At 35.0% G+C, this 12,375-nt stretch overlaps 1 protein-coding gene across 4 annotated transcripts in view; it reads right to left on the bottom strand.

Moving 5' to 3' along the window:
- MBD5 (methyl-CpG binding domain protein 5) overlaps positions 1–12,375 on the bottom strand; it is a 154,892-nt gene that overhangs the window by 131,709 nt on the left and 10,808 nt on the right. The window lies entirely within an intron of this gene.

A 12,375-nucleotide genomic window follows, 5' to 3' on the forward strand; every position in this document is an offset into this window, starting at 1 on the left:
TATATTTATGCCATTATTTTAATAACTAGTTTTATTTATCATGTGCTAGGTGCTATAAGCATCACATAATTATATCCAGGAAAACTTAAGTCTGTTAGTTTATGCTGCTATACTTCAAATGACATTTGATCTGGTCATTTTTCTACTTACGAACATTCAATGACTTCTAGTTAAAGATGGAAGGTAGACCATACATGTCTTTACTTCTTTTAAGACCTACTAAAATGATAGTAAAGTAATAAAAAATAAGTGACACCACGATGTATGGGGGATAGACCATCAATAGATAAGAGATTTCAAAAAATTAATGTGAACAGGAAAATATAGAGAGGAAAATGCTGCGGTGGCGCACAGGAAACCTCAGCCTACAGTAGACATGGAGTGGCAAAAGCTAAGATCGGACCCATCAATCTGCAGAACTACAGAGAGGTTCAAAGGCTCGCGGATGCCCAGTGAGAGGGCAGCAATGAGAGCAGCAGTGAGAGGTTGGGCTGAAAACGGGGGGATTAATTTAAGGTTTGTATAAGGAACAGCTGGCACCCACATCCACTGAAGCAAGGCATTCCTAAAGAAATAATCAAAGGGCTCCTCTTGGGGAAAATCAATCCTATGAATAGCTTTTATCTCTGGCATTTAGGGACCCTCGATTGTAATGAATGGGTCCTGTCCTAGCCACCCTAAACACCTGAAATCAGGAAAAGCTGCCTTTGTATGCAAAGCTCCCAATCAGCTGTTTATTTCCTCACTTATATATGAACCTGTATCCAAGAATTACCAGATATTTAAAGAAAGCTTCCTGCATAAAAAAGAGGAAAAAAAAAAAAAGCAAACAGAAAAATGAAGCTGAATTGGAGGCAATGGGTAACTTAGGGAAAAAAGATGAATTTTAAAAAGAACTCTAGCTAGCATCCTCAGGGACAGTGAGCAGACATCATACACAAAATAATATTAGTGATGATTATAATAGTAACGATAATAGCAAATACATATAAGGCTTACTACATTCCAGATTTTATTCTTAACGTTTTATGTTTACAAACTCATTTAATCCTTAGAACTCTGAGATAAGTACACTATTATTATCCCCATTTCAGATTAGGACAGAGACAGATAATTTAAAATTGCTCAAGGTCACAGAGTTACTACGTGGGAGATAGGGATTCAAGCTCAGTCTGGCTCCAAAATCTGTGCTCTTAATCACTACCCTCTTCATCTTTAAACAAACAAAACTCCCAGAGAATATGAAAGACTCTTGGAAAATGAAAACATAATTTTATATTTCAACCCTCCTATGAATCTCTTTTTTTGGTTTGGTTTTAGGAATTGAGAGCATTGCCTGGAAATAGATTTAAAAAGAAATAGAAAATATTATTATAAAGAAGAGACATTAGATGTTCAGCTCTTGTGGTCCTTCACAGAATAACAACAGTTACAGAAGAAAAGAACAAGAAGAAAAAAAAGGAAGGACATTACTAAAGAAATAGTACAAGATGATTTTCTAGGGATTAAACTCCTCAGATGAAAGTGCTCACTGAATACAACATGAACAGAAAAAAGCCTATAAAATGCACATCACTGGGAACTGAAAACACCAAGAAAAACAAGAATGGACCCCAAAAGTTACCAGAAGGAAAGAACAGGTGAGCTACAAAGGACCAACTCAGGTTGGTGTAAATAAATTTTAAAAGATTGTGGAGCATCACCATCCAAGTTCAGTGGGAACATGATTTGTACCCTAGAATCCCAGACAACCTACAATTCAGACGGCAGGCAGTTAGATAGGCAGCAACTGCTTATCCTCAGCACATTCTTCAAAGGCGGTACTCTTTCTACAATTTTTAACACAATGATTGTTAAGACTATTATAAAAACAGTCAGTTGTAGAAGTGGCACAAAATGTCAGTTTTTAGACTGTGTCTCATGTAGAGCAAGTAGTCGAACGTGGCACCTTTTAATGCTTTTTCTCCCTCTCCAATACTGATGCACAAACCCCACTTCTCCCCTTTCCCCCAGTCAGGCCCTGCCCCCACGCTTGCACCTTCTGATGTTAGAACCTGGATACACTTCTAGTGAGAATAAAATAAAGAACATTCAAACATGTGAAAGTTCAAAAAGTTTATCATCCATATGTTCTTTCTTAGAAAGTTGCTAAGGGATATGCTTCATTAAAGGAGGATGTACAACGATAAAGAGAAAAATTGTGGGTTGAGGAGGAAAGGGAAGCCTTAGGATGACAGTTGTGCAGCCAAAGGATGTAAGGATCTAGAAGAGCAGCTCCCAGGGAAAAGAACAAAAACGAAAAGAGATGCCCAGAATGTTTCACATAATGAAGAGTTGGAAAGAATTGGGAATATGACAAAGAAAAACAATGCAAGAAAAACAAAAATAGGCAATTAGAAATTTTAAGAAAACTGAAAAATGGCCTAAGTAAGGGAATATAACCAAAGAAAACTACTTGGGACTATAGTTAATCATTAATTCAAATGATTCTGTATCTGGCACTATTTTAGCCACTGAGATTATAAAAGTGAGGGGAAAAATAGTAAACCAAAAAAATCAAAGAAATTAAAGTAGATAATCCTTGTCTCCTTGAAGCTGTAGTCGAGGACAGGGAGAGTGACAATAATTTTAAAAATTAAGTGAAATACAATATACGATTTGTATTAACAATAAGTGCGACAGCGAAAAATACAACAGACAGTAAAACAAGAAGCCTAGGTAGGGGAGTTGCTATTTCCGATAAGATGGTCAGGGACAGCCCTACTGAGCAGCTGTCACTTGGGTCAAGAACTTAAGGAAGGGCAGGAACAGTCAATGTGGTCCTGTGGGTGAATGGATGTTCCAGGTGGTGGGAACAGAAAATGCAAAGGCACTTTTCACACAATAATATATAAATGCTTAATTATGGTTATAGAATAGATGTAAATGGCATCAATTTTGGAAATACAAAAATGAAAGAACTGAGAACAGAACCATGGAGAATGTGGACACATTTATCCTCATCTGCTAGAGGGGACAATCCCAAAGCAGCACCTACAGTTAATGGGATAAGAAATAAAGGTATTATAAAGGTATACTGCTGTATCCACAGTTACAACAGAGAAACCCAAAACAGAGATAAAACCAAATGAAGAATGATAGAGAAAAGGTAGAGGTGGGGTAGGGTTAAGTGAGTGAATTTATAATGCCTCCTTTATTTGTGTGTGTGTGTATGTGTGCGCGCGTTACTATATGATGCCTAAAAGTGATAAATTAAAAAATTTGAGGTGGAAGCAAATTACTTTTACCTGGATAAATGAAGATAAATATCAGAAGGAAACGTGGAAAGAGAAGTGAGGCGTCAGTGGGAAAAGGGGAACCAAAGAACTATTGATTTTAACCATGTGCATATATTAATTTGACTTAAGCACACCCACCTACACACACACACACACACACACACACACACACACACCCTTTGCAAGCTCTTAGGATAAATAACACTGCCTACAGGGCCCTGCCTGCCTCACCAGCCTCACTTCATGCCTCCCTCACCTGCACTCTCTGCTCTGACCACACCGGCCCCCTTTCAGTTTCCTGAGCAAGCAAGTCCCTATGCTGTTCCTTCCATCTGAAATGTTTGGCCCAATATTCACCTCCAGGCTGACCTATCCATTAGGTACAGCGGGCACAAGTGCCTAAGGCCCAAAATACTTTTAGGAGTCCATGAAAATGTTTTACTTTCTATTAAAATAAGGAAAAAAACCCACTTTTCGTTGAAAGAAAATGTTTTAGTATATAATACTAACATATTTGTCTTCACACCAGTATAATCACAAAATACAATTTTTAATATTCTTATGGAGGAAGGGGCCCATGAAGGCAAAAGTGTCTAGGGCCTATAAAAGTCACAGTGTGGCCCCTGCCTATCCTACTCCCCATTTCCACCTGACCTTGTGGATCCTACTCATCCCTCAGATCTCAGCCAAAAAGCCCCTTCTTCGGAGATCCTTTGCCTGATTTTCCTAGACTATATGAGGTCCCTACATATGTTCTTGCATTACCTTATAATGTGGAAATGAAATAAATTGTGTAATTTTCTGTTTAATGAAATCAGAAACTGTGCCTACCTCATTTACCACTATGTTCCCAGTACAAAGCCTTATATGTATTGACGTGAGGCCATGTAGAACTGAGAATTTTCTACTGTGGCTCCCTCAAGCCCTGGTTCAGGTTTCTGATCCCAAATTTACTACTTACTATTTAATCTCTTATTGATTCAGTTTCCTCATTTAAAATTGGGGATAATAATGGAGTTTTGAGTTAGAATGTGAATTAGAATAGTGACCAGCATATAGTAAACCCTATATAAAGCCTCGTTACCCTTCTTCATGTTATTAGATGATTATGAGAACACTACCCTTTTTATTAGTATTATCATCATTATTATTCCATACATTGGGTGAGTTAAGTAAATGTTTTAGTTTGTTAATTTTCTCCCTCTTACTATCTATTATGTAAATATGTTTTAAAAGAGGGTGGAGTCATTTTAAGAACTTAAGTCACGAAGTTTTTAGAGAAAAGTTAGAGCAAAGAGCTATAAGGATCGAAGGAAATGGAGATTTTGGTAATTGAAAATACATAATTATCCACGAATTCAAAACTTCAGGGCTTTCAAAATAGCTACACTAACCAGTTCATAATTTTACATGATAAGATCGGGCTAGAAGAATGTTTTTAGCAAAGAGTAGTAAATCAGAATTCTCTCAAACATAAATTTCCATGAAAATCTAATAAAAATGAGAGGTGGAATTTATTATCTTCTTAAAAATATCTTACCCATTTCCCCTGAATAGATGCTCTACACAGTTGAACACAATTTTCAATAGTGATATTACTTTCTTGGGGTTACAATTTTTTAATACATAATTCCATCTGAGGGTAAATAAAAATACATACCCCCAAAGCAGTAAAAATAAAATAAAGCAACAGTAAATGAAAAGCCTGCCAACGGTTTTCATTTTGGTAAACATTTATCTTAACATTTAAGCTTCAGACTCCTGAGATGACCCTTGGGATAAAATGACAGACTCAAGTCTCGATTCCTTCTGGTATTTCAAACAATACTCCACAAACTAAGGACAATTTATTTTGAGGATAAATGACTGTCTAGGAGGATTAATGTCCTCGGGCTTTGTCTGGGGTCTGTAATCTCACCTAATCACTATTCACAATCACCCAGAAAAGCCTCAAGCTAAAACTGTGATTGCTACTTAGAACTAAACTTGCAAATTCATTAAAAAAATTCTTTCTTCTTTCATGATTTCATATTTTTGCTTAATTCATGTGCACCTTTAGACACGAACTGCAGCAAATATTAAAACCTAGAGCAACAGTCAACATGTTTTGAGTGTTGCTTTCTTCATTAATTTATGAAAAAGATAAGCCATCCTTTATTTGAAAACCAAAATAAAATTTATAAATGCAAAAATGAATTGAGGGATGCAGCATTCCCTGAAAATAAGGGAACAATCTAGAGTCAAATCATGCCACAAATTTCTTTAATTAGACCTTTCACATTATTTTTCCTTAGGATGTAATTTCTTGCCATCTATCTTGCCAAAACTTTCCATTCCTGCTTTATCTCTAGGATTGACTGCTGGAATCCTCTCTCTGTTCTTCCAGTAACTCTGTCTACTTTAGTTGATAGAGAAATACAATTTCTTACTGATTATAACATTTAGGAGTCTCTTCTCTGAATAACAGCAATTAAGAGTGAGGGCTATGTGTCTCGGGCTGCCTGGGTTAGAGTCAGATTCCTTACCTCTGTAAAAGGGGATAATAAAAGATTTTACCTCAAAGCACACTGTAAGGATTAAATGAAATAAATAATTCAAAGTATTTAGTAGATTGACTGCTACATAGTAAGCACTGAATAACTGCTATTATTGCTAATAATGATAACTTTTTAGAACCTTTTATTTATAATACTTCTTAAATATCTTCTGAGAAAACTGGATAAAGAAACATTCTTGTGACTTTGGATAAGCTTCAGCTAAGCTCTCTGCTCTTCTGTTTTCTCATTTATAAAATGAAATAATCTGGCAATATTAACCTAAAGGAGTCTCTTAACTATAAAAACTTACATGATATTACTTAGCTGTGACGAAGGTACAGATTTATTTTCCTTCTCTGCATTTGATATGTATTGACAATCTTATTTCCAGTTGAGACTAACTCTGGTTTTTTTATCCTTCTTCTTTGAATAAGGATCATGTCTAATGATATTCTGTACTCTTTCTGGCATTAGTAATCATGAGATCCGTTCTTAACTTCTCATGATGAACTTTTACATTCAGTATCAAACCCCAAAGAAGGCCTTAAGATGGTATTGCTTTCTTCTGAACTGATAGCTCAAAAACTAATCAGATATTAACCACATATAACAAATGAAATTCTATCTAATCCACGGATTAAAAAAAACCCAAAACAAACCCTGTTATGTTTCTGGAGAGGCGTATACAAAGTTTTACTCAAAAGGCTTGGAAAGTCTTTTTAATATAGTAACATAATTCACAATTTAGGATAGTGCCTTCTGAGGACAGGAAAATAAAATTCATATCATGGTATAAGAAGAGTTATAGATTCTAATAAGGCATAACTTTAGTAAAAAAGGAAGCTGAAGCTTTTTATTAAGATATAACTTTAGGGGCTTCCCTGGTGGCGCAGTGGTTGAGAATCTGCCTGCTAATGCAGGGGACACAGGTTCAAGCCCTGGTCTGGAAGGATCCCACATGCTGCACAGCAGCTAGGCCCGTGAGCCACAACTACTGAGCCTGCGCGTCTGGAGCTTGTGCTCCACAACAAGAGAGGCCGCGATAGTGAGAGGCCCTCGCACCGTGATGAAGAGTGGCCCCCGCTTGCCACAACTAGAGAAAGCCCTCGCATAGAAATGAAGACCCAACACAGCAAAAATAAATAATTAATAAACTGCTACCCTCAACATCTAAAAAAAAAAAAATGATTAAAAGAACAGGATTTGGTTAAAAAAAAAGATATAACTTTAGTAACAAAAAAGTTATACGGATATCATACAGATATGTGTATTTAATCAATGAGACAGGAGTAACATAAGTATTTAGTATAATTAAATTCTCATAGAGGCTATTTTAAAATCCTAAATTATGTAACAATAATCTTAACTAATGCTGACGTTTGGTTTAACATTATAAGTATCTTGTAGTGAAAGTCAGTGATTCCAGCAAGACAAACTATGGCAGATGTAAAATACAGGTTAGTTAAAAATACCTTTAAAGTCAGTGTGCATACTGAAGTACTTAATGATTTAATATCTGAATTTGCTTCAAAATAATATAGACGATATAAGTGAAACAAGATTAGCTGTGAGTTCTTAATTACTGAAGCCAGACTGAGGTACATGGAGGTTCATTATACTATTCTGCCAAATACTCTGTGTTTAAAACCGTCCGTAATATACATAGTTCAAAAAAAAAAAAAAAAAAAGCCAATGTACCAGCAGACACCAAAACCAGAACCCATGAGGAAGATGATAGATTTAACCTCATAGAAATGCTAACTTTATATGGCAAAAAGTAAGTACATAAAAAAAAAACAACCAGCTTTACAACAAATGTTAAAGGAACTTCCCTAGGTGGGAAAGAGACCAGCAACATAAAACAACCTTGTATACATATAGACTGCTATATCAAAACCTCATGGGAACAGCAAACCAAAAAATTACAATACAAAAAGCTTACAATACAAAAAATACAAAAAATTACAATACAAAAAGCAACAAAAAATTACAATACAAAAAGCAACCCAAACACAACACCAAAGATAGTTATCAAATCACAAGAGAAGAGAACAAAAGAGAAAGGGAAGAAGAAAGACCTACAAAAACAAATCCAAAACAATTAAGAAAACGTCAATAGGAACATACATATCAATAATTACCTTAAATGTAAATGGATTAAATGCTCCAACCAAAAGAAAAAGACTGGCTGAATGGATACGAAAACAAGACCCATGTATATGCTGTCTAAAAGAGACCCACTTCAGCTCTAGGGACACATACAGACTGAAAATGAGGGGATAGAAAAAGGTATTCCATACAAATAGAAACCAAAAGAAAGCTGGAGTAGCAGCTTTTTAATCAGATAAACTTTAAATAAAGTTTAATCAGATAAACTAAAAATAAACTTTAAAATAAAGACTGTTATAAGACACAAGGAAGGACACTACATAATGATGAAGGGACCAATTCAAGAAGAAGACATAACAATTGTAAATATATATGCACCCAACATAGGAGCACCTCAATATATAAGGCAAATGCTAACAGCCATAAAACGAGAAACTGACAGTAACACAATAATAGTGGGGGATTTTAACACCCCAATTACCCCAATGGACAAATCATCCACACAGAAGACCAATAAGGAAACACAAGCCTTAAATGACACATTAGACGAGAGAGACTTAATTGATATTGATAGGACATTCCATCCAAAAGCAGCAGAATACACTTTCTTCTCAAGTGCGCATGGAACATTCTCCAGGAGAGTTCACATCCTGGTCCACAAATCAAGCTTTGGTAAATTTAAGAAAATTGAAATCATATCAAGCATCTTTTCTGACCACAACTCAATGAGATTAGAAATCAATTATAGGAAAAAAACTGTAAAAAACACAAACACATGGAGGCTAAACAATGTTACTAAACAACCAATGGATAACTGAAGAAATTAAAGAAGAAATAAAAAAATACCTAGAGGCAAACAACAATGAAGACACAATGATCCAAAACCTATGGGACGCAGCAAAAGCAGTTCTGAAAGGGAGGTTTATAACAATGCAATCTTACCTCAGGAAACAAGAAAGATCTCAAATAAACAACCTAAAAACACAACTAAAGCAACTAGAGAAAGAAGAACAAACAAAACCCAAAGTTAGTAGAATGAAAGAAATCATAAAGATCAGACCAGAAATAAATGAAATACAGATGAAGAAAACAATGGCAAAGATCAATAAAACTAAAAGCTGTTTCTTTGAGAAGATAAACAAAATTGATAAATCTTATGCCAGACTCATCAGCAAAAAAAGGGACAGGACTCAAATCAATAAAATTAGAAATGAAAAAGGAGAAGTTACAACTGACACCACAAATACAAAGCATCAAAAGAGACTACTATAAGCAACTATATGCCAATAACATGGACAACTTAGAAGAACTGGACAAACTCTGAGAAAGGTACAACTTTCCAAGCCTGAACCAGGAAGAAATAGACAATATGAACAGACCAATTACAAGTAATGAGATTGAAACTGTGATTAAAAACTTCAAACACACAAAAAGTCCAGGACTAGATGGCTTCACAGGTGAATTCTATCAAATATTTAGAGAAGCGTTAACACCAATCCTTCTCAAACTCTTCCAAAAAATTGCAGAGGAACAAACACTCTCAAACTCATTCTATGAGGCCACCATCATCCTGATACCAAAACCAGACAAAGATATCATAAACAAAGAAAATTACAGGCCAATATTACTGATGAACGTAGACACAAAAATCCTCAACAAAAGACTAGCAAACCGAATCCAACAACACATTAAAAAGATCACACACCATGATCACGTGGAATATATCCCAGGGACACAAGGATTCTTCAACATACACAAACCAATCAATTTATACACCACATTAACAAACTGAAGAAAAAAACCATATGATCATCTCAATAGATGCAGAAAAAGCTTTTCACAAAACTCAACACCTATTTATGATAAAAACTCTCCAGACAGTGGACATGGAGGTAACATACCTCAACATAATGAAGGCCATATACAACACACCCACAGCAAACATTATTCTCAATGGTGAAAAACTGAAAGCATTTTCTCAAAGATCAAGAACAAGACAAAGATGTCCACTCTAGCCACTCTGGTTCAACATAGTTTTGTAAGTCCTAGCCACAGCAATCAGAGAAGAAAAAGAAAGAAATCCAAATTGGAAAAGAAGAAGTAAAACTGAAACTGTTTGCAGATGACATGATACTATACATAGAAAATCCTAAAGATGCTACCAGAAAACTACTAGAGCTCATCAATGAGTTTGGTAAAGTTGCAGGATACATAATTAATACACAGAAATCTCTTACATTCCTACACACTAACAACGGAAGTTCAGAAAGAGAAATTAAGGAAACAATCCCATTTACCATCGCATCAAAAAGAATAAAATACCTAGGAATAAACCTACTTAAGGAGGCAAAAGACCTGTACTCTGAAAACTATAAGATACTGATGAAAGAAATCAAAGATGACACAAAGAAATGGAGAGATATACCATGTTCTTGGATTGGAAGAATCAATATTATCAAAATGACTATACTATCCAAGGCAATCTACAGATTCAATGGAATCTATCAAATTAACAATGGCATTTTTCACAGAACTAGAAAAATTTTTTTTACAATTTTACAACACAAAAGACCCTGAAGAGCCAAAGCATCCTGAGAAAGAAAAACAGAGCTGGAGGAATCAGGCTCCCTGACTTCAGACTATTCTACAAAGCTACAGTAATCAAAACCATATGGTAATGGCACAAAAACAGAAATATAGATCAATAAAACAGGATAGAAAGTCCAGAGATAAACCCACACAGCTATTGTCAACTAATCTATGACAAAGGAGGCAAGAATATACAATGGAGAAAAGATGGTCCCTTCAATAAGTAGTGTGGGGAAAACTGGACAGTTACATGTAAAAGAATAAAATTAGAACACTCCCTAACATCATACACAAAATAAACTCAAAATGGATTAAAGACCTAAATGTAAGGTGGCAAAGTATAAAACTCTTAGAGGAAAACATAGGCAGAACATTCTCTGACATAAATTGCAGGAAGATCTTTTTTGGCCCGCCTCCTAGAGTAATGAAAACAAAAACAAAAATAAACAAATGGGACCTAATGAAACTTAAAAGCTTTTGCACAGCAAAGGAAACCATAAACAAAATGAAAAGACAACCCACAAAATGGGAGAAAAGATTTGCAAATGAAGTGACCAGGGAGGGATTCATCTCCAATATATATAAACAGTTCATGCAGCTCAATAACAACAAAACAGACAACCCAATCAAAAAATGAGCAGAAGACCTAAACAGACATTTCTCCAAAGAAGGCATACAGATGGCCAACAAACACATGAAAAGATGCTCAACATCACTAATTATTAGAGAAAAGCAAATCAAAACTACAATGAGTTATCACCTCACACCAGTCAGAATGGCCATCATCAAAAAGTCTACAAACAATAAATGCTGGAGAGGGTGTGGAGAAAAGGGAACCCTCCTGCACTGTTGGTGGGAATGTAAATTGCTACAGCCACTATGGAGAACAGTATGGAGGTTCCTTAAAAAACTAAAAATAGAAGTACCATGCGATCCAGCAATCCCACTCCTGGGCATATATCTGGACAAAACCATAATTTGAAAAGATACATGCACCCCAATGTTCACTGCCGCTCTATTTACAATAGCCAAGACATGGAAGCAGCCTAAATGTCCATCGACAGAGGAATGAATAAAGAAGATGTGGTGCATATATACAATGGAATATAATTCAGCCAAAAGAACAAAATAATGCCATTTGCAGCAACATGGATGGACCCAGAGATTGTCATACTGAGTGAAGTAAGTCAGACAGAGAAGGACAAGTATCGTATAATATCGCTTATATATGGAATCTAAAAAAATGATACAAATGAACTTATTTACAAAATAGAAACAGAGTTACAGATGTAGAAAACAAACTTACGGTTACCAAGGGGGAAAGTGGTAGGGAGGAATTAATTGGGAGACTGGGATTGATATATATACAGTACTATAAATAAAGCAGACAATCAACAAGGATCTACTGTATAGCACAAGGAAGTCTACTCAATATTCTGTGATAACCTATATGGGAAAAGAATCTGAAAAAGAATGGATATAGGTATATGTATAACTGAATCACTTTGCTGTACACCTGAAATGAACACAACCTTGTAAATCAACTACACTCTAATATAAAATTAAATTAAATTTAAAAAAATTAAAAAAGAAGCATTCTAGCCAAGGAGCATTTATATTCTATTATTTCTAGTCATAATATATGTACATATGTATATAATAATACATAATGCATAATTATATATGTATTATTATGCATCATATAGACATATATCAATAAATTCAGAAAGACATGACAACATATAAAAAGTACTTATCTCAAGGTGGTAAGATTACTTTTCCATATTGTCTTTTCTTTTTTTTACAATAAACATGTATTAATTTTATAATAGAAATATTCTTTAGAGGTGTTTGTATGTCAA

Source organism: Phocoena sinus, chromosome 7 (assembly GCF_008692025.1).
Source record: "Phocoena sinus isolate mPhoSin1 chromosome 7, mPhoSin1.pri, whole genome shotgun sequence".
Lineage (NCBI taxonomy): Eukaryota > Metazoa > Chordata > Mammalia > Artiodactyla > Phocoenidae > Phocoena > Phocoena sinus.